Source organism: Arachis hypogaea, chromosome 9, assembly GCF_003086295.3.
Source record: "Arachis hypogaea cultivar Tifrunner chromosome 9, arahy.Tifrunner.gnm2.J5K5, whole genome shotgun sequence".
Classification (NCBI taxonomy): Eukaryota; Viridiplantae; Streptophyta; class Magnoliopsida; order Fabales; family Fabaceae; genus Arachis; species Arachis hypogaea.
The window spans coordinates 10,717,608-10,723,607 of NC_092044.1; positions in this window are offsets into that span (position 1 = coordinate 10,717,608).

Consider the following 6,000-nt stretch of genomic DNA (forward strand, 5'->3'; position numbering starts at 1 on the left):
TGATCTATTTTTTAATATTATTATATTTTTAAATCAATTATAAAAATTTTAAATATTATTTTAATTAATTTTTCTAAAAGAATTAAATAAATTTTTAAATATTCTAGAATATAATATTTAAAGATTAATATTAATTATTAGAATTATATATAAGATTATTTAACATAAAGTATTTACTTAACATACGCTGTTTATGGGTTCAGATCTAGAGTTTAGAATTTAGAGTTTAAGATTTAGAAGTTTGATATTAGGGTTTATGATTTATAATTTAATAATTAGAGTTCGAGTTTTAAGTTCAAGTCATTTAAATTTACTAGTTGATGTAATTCAAATTGAGGTTTACGGTTTATGGTTTAGAAGTTAGGGTTTAGGGTATAGAATCTATGGTTTAGGGTTTAGACCTAGGAGTTTAGAGTTTAAGATTTAAACCGTTTTAATCACTGATTTACTGGTTTACTGCTTCAACTGGTTCAACCGTAATATAAGCGAAAAAACCAAAGTTGCGAAAACTGGACCGGTCATAGAACTAAAGTAATAAAGGGAGGAAATCAATGAAAATAAAGAGGAGCACGAAGAATATGTTGATAAAGAACGGCGAAAATTGAAGTACTCCCGACCGACGACGGCGTGGACAAAGGCGGGCTTCACAGCAAGCACAGAGTAGCGGCGGCTGTTTGCTCTAATAGGGTTAGAGATTTTGACATTTTAGTAAATACGGAGAGTGAGATAGAAGGGAGAGGGGATTGGGGTCTTCTACGCATTTTTCTTTTCTTCTTTTTTTTTTTTTACCAAAACGATGCTTTATGCTGAAGAGGAGAACCAGAGCTTCAAAAAATTCGGTCGGTTTTTTGCCGGTTTTTTGCAGGCTAGTTTTAGACGTTAACCGGACCGGCCTACTAATCGGTTTTCAGTTAACCCGGTCGATCCAGCCGGTCCGGTCCGATTTTCAGAATCTTGAAAAAAACTGTTTTATAATAAAAAATATAAATAAATTATAAATAAACATCCTAAAATATAATTATAATCTAATGTAAACCTTTAAATACATTACAAATTTAAAGCATTACATGAAATTTCATCAGCCAAAATCTTATAATCTTATAAAAGATGAGGACAAGTGAGGCTTCCTTATAGAGTTAGGGCATGAGGGTGCCTTCTAAAGCACAGAGGTGTGGAGCGGTGCGGCGAAACAGCTGGCCGAGTTAGGGAGAGTGAGTAAGTGTTCAATGAAGGGGGAAGTGGATTAGGGTTCAGGACTTTACCGTTTTTCTTATTAATGAACAAAACGGGACCGTTTTGGTGAAAAATTTGAAAATTGGCCGGATTTCGGTTCGATTCGATCGGCCCATTCTTGGCCGGTTCGATAATCCAATAACAATTTTAAAATTCTTTTAATAATTAGGGTTTAGGGTTTAGACTTTAGATATTATAGTTTAAAGTTTAGAAGTTAATAATTAGGGTTTGAGTTTTAAGTTCGTATAATTCAAATCTACTAATTCACGTAATTCAAATTTAAGCATATAGTAATAAGTTAAACCATTATTCACTTACTTGATTAGGGTTTAGCGTTGATAAATTGACATTTATAGTAATATTTAGGTTATCCTATTTTAAATATATTTATGTTATCCTATTTAACATTTAACATTAGGGTTAATTTAAAAGTAAATAAATAATTTTTGCTATCCTTTTTAAAATATATTCTATTAAATTATTAATATGTTACAACTCGATATATGATTAGAAAAATACATATTAAATAACTTTATATATACGTTACCAATATATTACTACTTGATATATGCAATAATAAATGATTATAAGTAAATGATTTATTTCTTTTTTTTAAATAAAACTTACTAATTTATTAATATGTTGCAATTAAGTTGTTATTGCAATTATGAGATACGCATTAATTGTCAATTCATTCAACTAATTGTTTCATGGTCAATCTCCTATGTAATTGGTTCAGAGTCAACTCTAGGAATCAATTTGTGGTCAATAATTATTTTATTATTTAATTAATTTTTGTTTTTATAACTAAACCTCACATCAATTCATTATTAATATCGTGTGACAGATTATGAGTAACAGGAGATATACAAAATTGATGCATAAATTAGTACTTAATAATTAACAAACATGATATTAAGATTAACGTTGTGCTTGTAATTGGGCTTAATCTAGTCACCAAAAAAATATTGGGCTTAATCTCGATAAACAAATTAAAAAGATAAGACGGTAATAAAATTATATATTGGACCATCAACTAAGTTCATGCTCAATCTTATATAGGCCACATTTCAATAATTAAACTGTTAAAATTAGTTCAAAAAATTCCATTCATAAAACAATAAAATGTCGTCACATAAGTCTTAAAATAAAAATTTTTTGTATGTTCTTCCTTCTCCATACCAAGACTTCCTGTCACGAGTCACTGCTTTCTATTTCTATTAAGATCATGAACCTCTCCATTCCAAAATAGATTTTCATTAGGCACATTATAATAATATGGAGAATATGACTGGTACAACGGTGTTCTATTGTATGGATGATAAAATGAAACGGAAAATCCTAAAAAGGTAGGATACACAGGTAATCCATTCAAATGCTGGTTCTGGAGCTTCACAGGATCTATTGGATTAGGTTGACATGTTTTTTCAATATCATGGTTATTTGGTTGCCTACTCTAAAAAAATACACACAAAAAAAGTTTAATATTTTATTAGTTAAAAAAAAAACACTACTATTATATATGTAATCCATTCACGATACAAACCTTATGTGCATTATGTATATTAGAAAATCTTCGTTTATGCTTTTTGGACCTTAAACTTGTGTCATCAACTCTTGTATCTTACATACAGGCATCTCATATGACATGATTAAGTAAGTATATATTTAATGAAATCTAAAATTAAAATGCATATATAATAAAATTGCTACAAATTACTGTTTTTGAAAAAAAAATATATTAAACAAAAAAAGAATGGTTCTTATGAAAAGGCAAATTTATATATTGATGTTCACTTTAACATACCTTGGTAGCCTTAACTCCATTCTTATTCTTTTGTGTAGCTAATTTATTTGTTCCATTGTCACTAAAATATCTGCGATCTACACTCTGAATATTGCTCTCATCATTGCTTTGGTAATTTGTTTCTTCCTGATAATAACTCTACAATATAATAAAATACATTAGACAATATTTAAATAAATAGATAAATAATCTTTAAAAATTTTGATAAAACAGAAAATTAAAATTACCTTCACATCATTGAGTTCATCACTCGATTGGTGATGACTAGTATGTAGGACGTCTCTGCTGTATAATTCGGGACACCTTCGAATCATATGACCACGACGTGTACAATGAGAACACTTACGAGATTTTACTGCCCATCTATTTAGACGAGGGGCTCCCTTTGTCTTCACAACAGTTGGGTCACCGACCATACACGCATTAGAAAGAACCTTGGACTCAGGATCACGTCTCTTTTTAAGCTTTTGGATTAGTCCAAAAATGTCATCTCTAATCTCCATGAAGTCATCTCGATTCTTTGACGCCGACTCACATAATGTGAAACACAGTGTTGCTAGAGCACCATATCTAATACCAGCAATATTTTCAGAGTCAGTTTCTGTGGATGTAACTAAACATACATAATCCTTCTTAGCATTTTTAGTCCACCTCGTGCAGACAAGAATATCAGGAATGATATCGATGTGGTCATGTCTCATAATACAGAAAATATGACAACATGGAATGTCACGTCTTTCAAACAAACGACAATCACAAGCAAACTTTTTAGTGACTTTATCATATTGTACTTCACATTCCCTCTCGGGTTGCCTATATTTATTTATTCTCACCTTAACTTCATTGTTGCTTACTGAATGTGTAACAACATTTAATTTGCCAGCTTCTTCTATCTCACACCGAACCTCTTTAAACATGCTTCTAGTAAAAATATCGACAGTTTGCTTCTCAATGTCTTGAAGACACGTCGTCAACACAGGAGTTGTAAACAATGATTTAAAATCGGATAAGAGTTCATTTGTCCGATACTGCGTCAATGCTTCATTAAAGTTGTGTATCAATTCCAACAGGTAGCACTTTTTACTAATGTAATTCTTTATCAAGGAGTGGATACCTTCGCATTGTGACGTAGTCCTGATTTCACCGAAAAACTTATCATTTAAATATGAGGAAGCCCACATTTCTTTGATCCCGTATGTCTTTTGCAACCATTCATTCTCAAAAAGTCCGTACTCAGATATCAAGTTATGCCATTTTCTCTCAAACTCTTCAGGAAAAAAATTTCCATACATTAGGTGCTTTAACCCATCTAAGAATTTTGAATTTTTTATAGCTTCACAGGCATTACGGTATAGATGCCATACACAAAGACGGTGTGCAGCGTTTGGAAGAACTTCTTTTATTGCCTCCCTCATTGCAAGATTTTCATCTGTCACCACGGCTATAGGTTGTTTATTACCCATTATCTCTATGAACATATTCAACACCAAAACATAGGTTTCCCGCTTCTCATCGGATAATAAACCACAACCAAAAATACATGTTTGTCCATGATGATTTGTTCCCGAGAAGACAACCAACGGCCTATTATACTTATTTTTTTGGTATGTCGTGTCGAAGGCCAACACATCACCAAAATATTGGTAATCAGTGATGCTAGATCCATCAGCCCACACTAAATTATCAAGCTTACCATCCTTCAAAGTAAACTTCCCTTGCAATAGTGGATCTTCATCTGCCTTAGAAATTAGGTAACTCAATGCTGCATGTGCATCACCATCTTTTATCTTAGCACGCCTCGATCTGTCAAAATGGTTATATAGATCTTTTTTTGTGAATCCCGCCCTGTTCGGACCTCCTTTTTGTGCCACCATGAACCCCATTATATGACAAGTTCTAACACCATAAAAGTGCAAACTATCAGCCTGTGCTTTATCAGCGTCAGTCATTGTTCGATATGCCGGAACGAACTGGATATACTTAGGTGGGATGAGGTCATGGTTGTGAGTCTCTTCAAATTTGGTGACCCGCCACTTTTGTAAAATCAAGTCATAGTGAAATCTAATCGTTGCTTGACACATTACGCGTGTGATTGGCTTGTGATCCTTTTTCCTGTTCTCCATCTCCAAGTACTTTTTTCTACGTGTACCCTCTCTGTTACAAACCATCTGTCGCATATTAAGGTTTCCATTGAAATCTTGTCCTTTTTCGTCAAGCCTCGCAACAAAACCGTGCACTCTAGCATAATTTCTATAAAAATCACAACATTGATCAACAGTATCAAACTCAATACCCCACATGTCATCATAGCTTAATTCATTTAACTTCTTCTCAACTTCTTGAATTTTATAGCTACAATTCGATACCTCCATGGATTCACTAAATTTACCCTCATGGTTGATAAGATCTTCCTCCTCCTTATCAGAACTACTATCATACCCAAAACACAGCTCATCACATTCGATAGACTCCTCTAAGTTCTTATTGTCATCGATGTTCATGTTTATGATGAAATTCTATTGAAAAATAAATCATAAAAATATTTAATTAAGATACTAACAAACTTGACAAAAAATAACTTAATAAAAATAAAATAAATGATAAATTAAATAATTATAATCCGCTAGATTCAAACACAAAAACACAATTCAAGGCATAGATCAGACGAAATAGGCATAAGTTCCATGACTACAATTTTCTATAATTTCATATATTAGACAAATAGAAAAGCCACCACTAAGACTGCCATGAAGTCAATTTTCACATGTATAATTAGATACAGGCTAATTCACAAAAATGAGACAATTTTGGGCGAATGAAAGTGATACTAGCTAACTCTCTCCTTTCTATTTGGGTTTGGTTTGTAGATTGACAATGGAAATGTGATGAATTGAAACCAATAACATCTTTGCACAACTCATGATAATCAGAAAAGACATACCACTTAAAACGAGCATGAA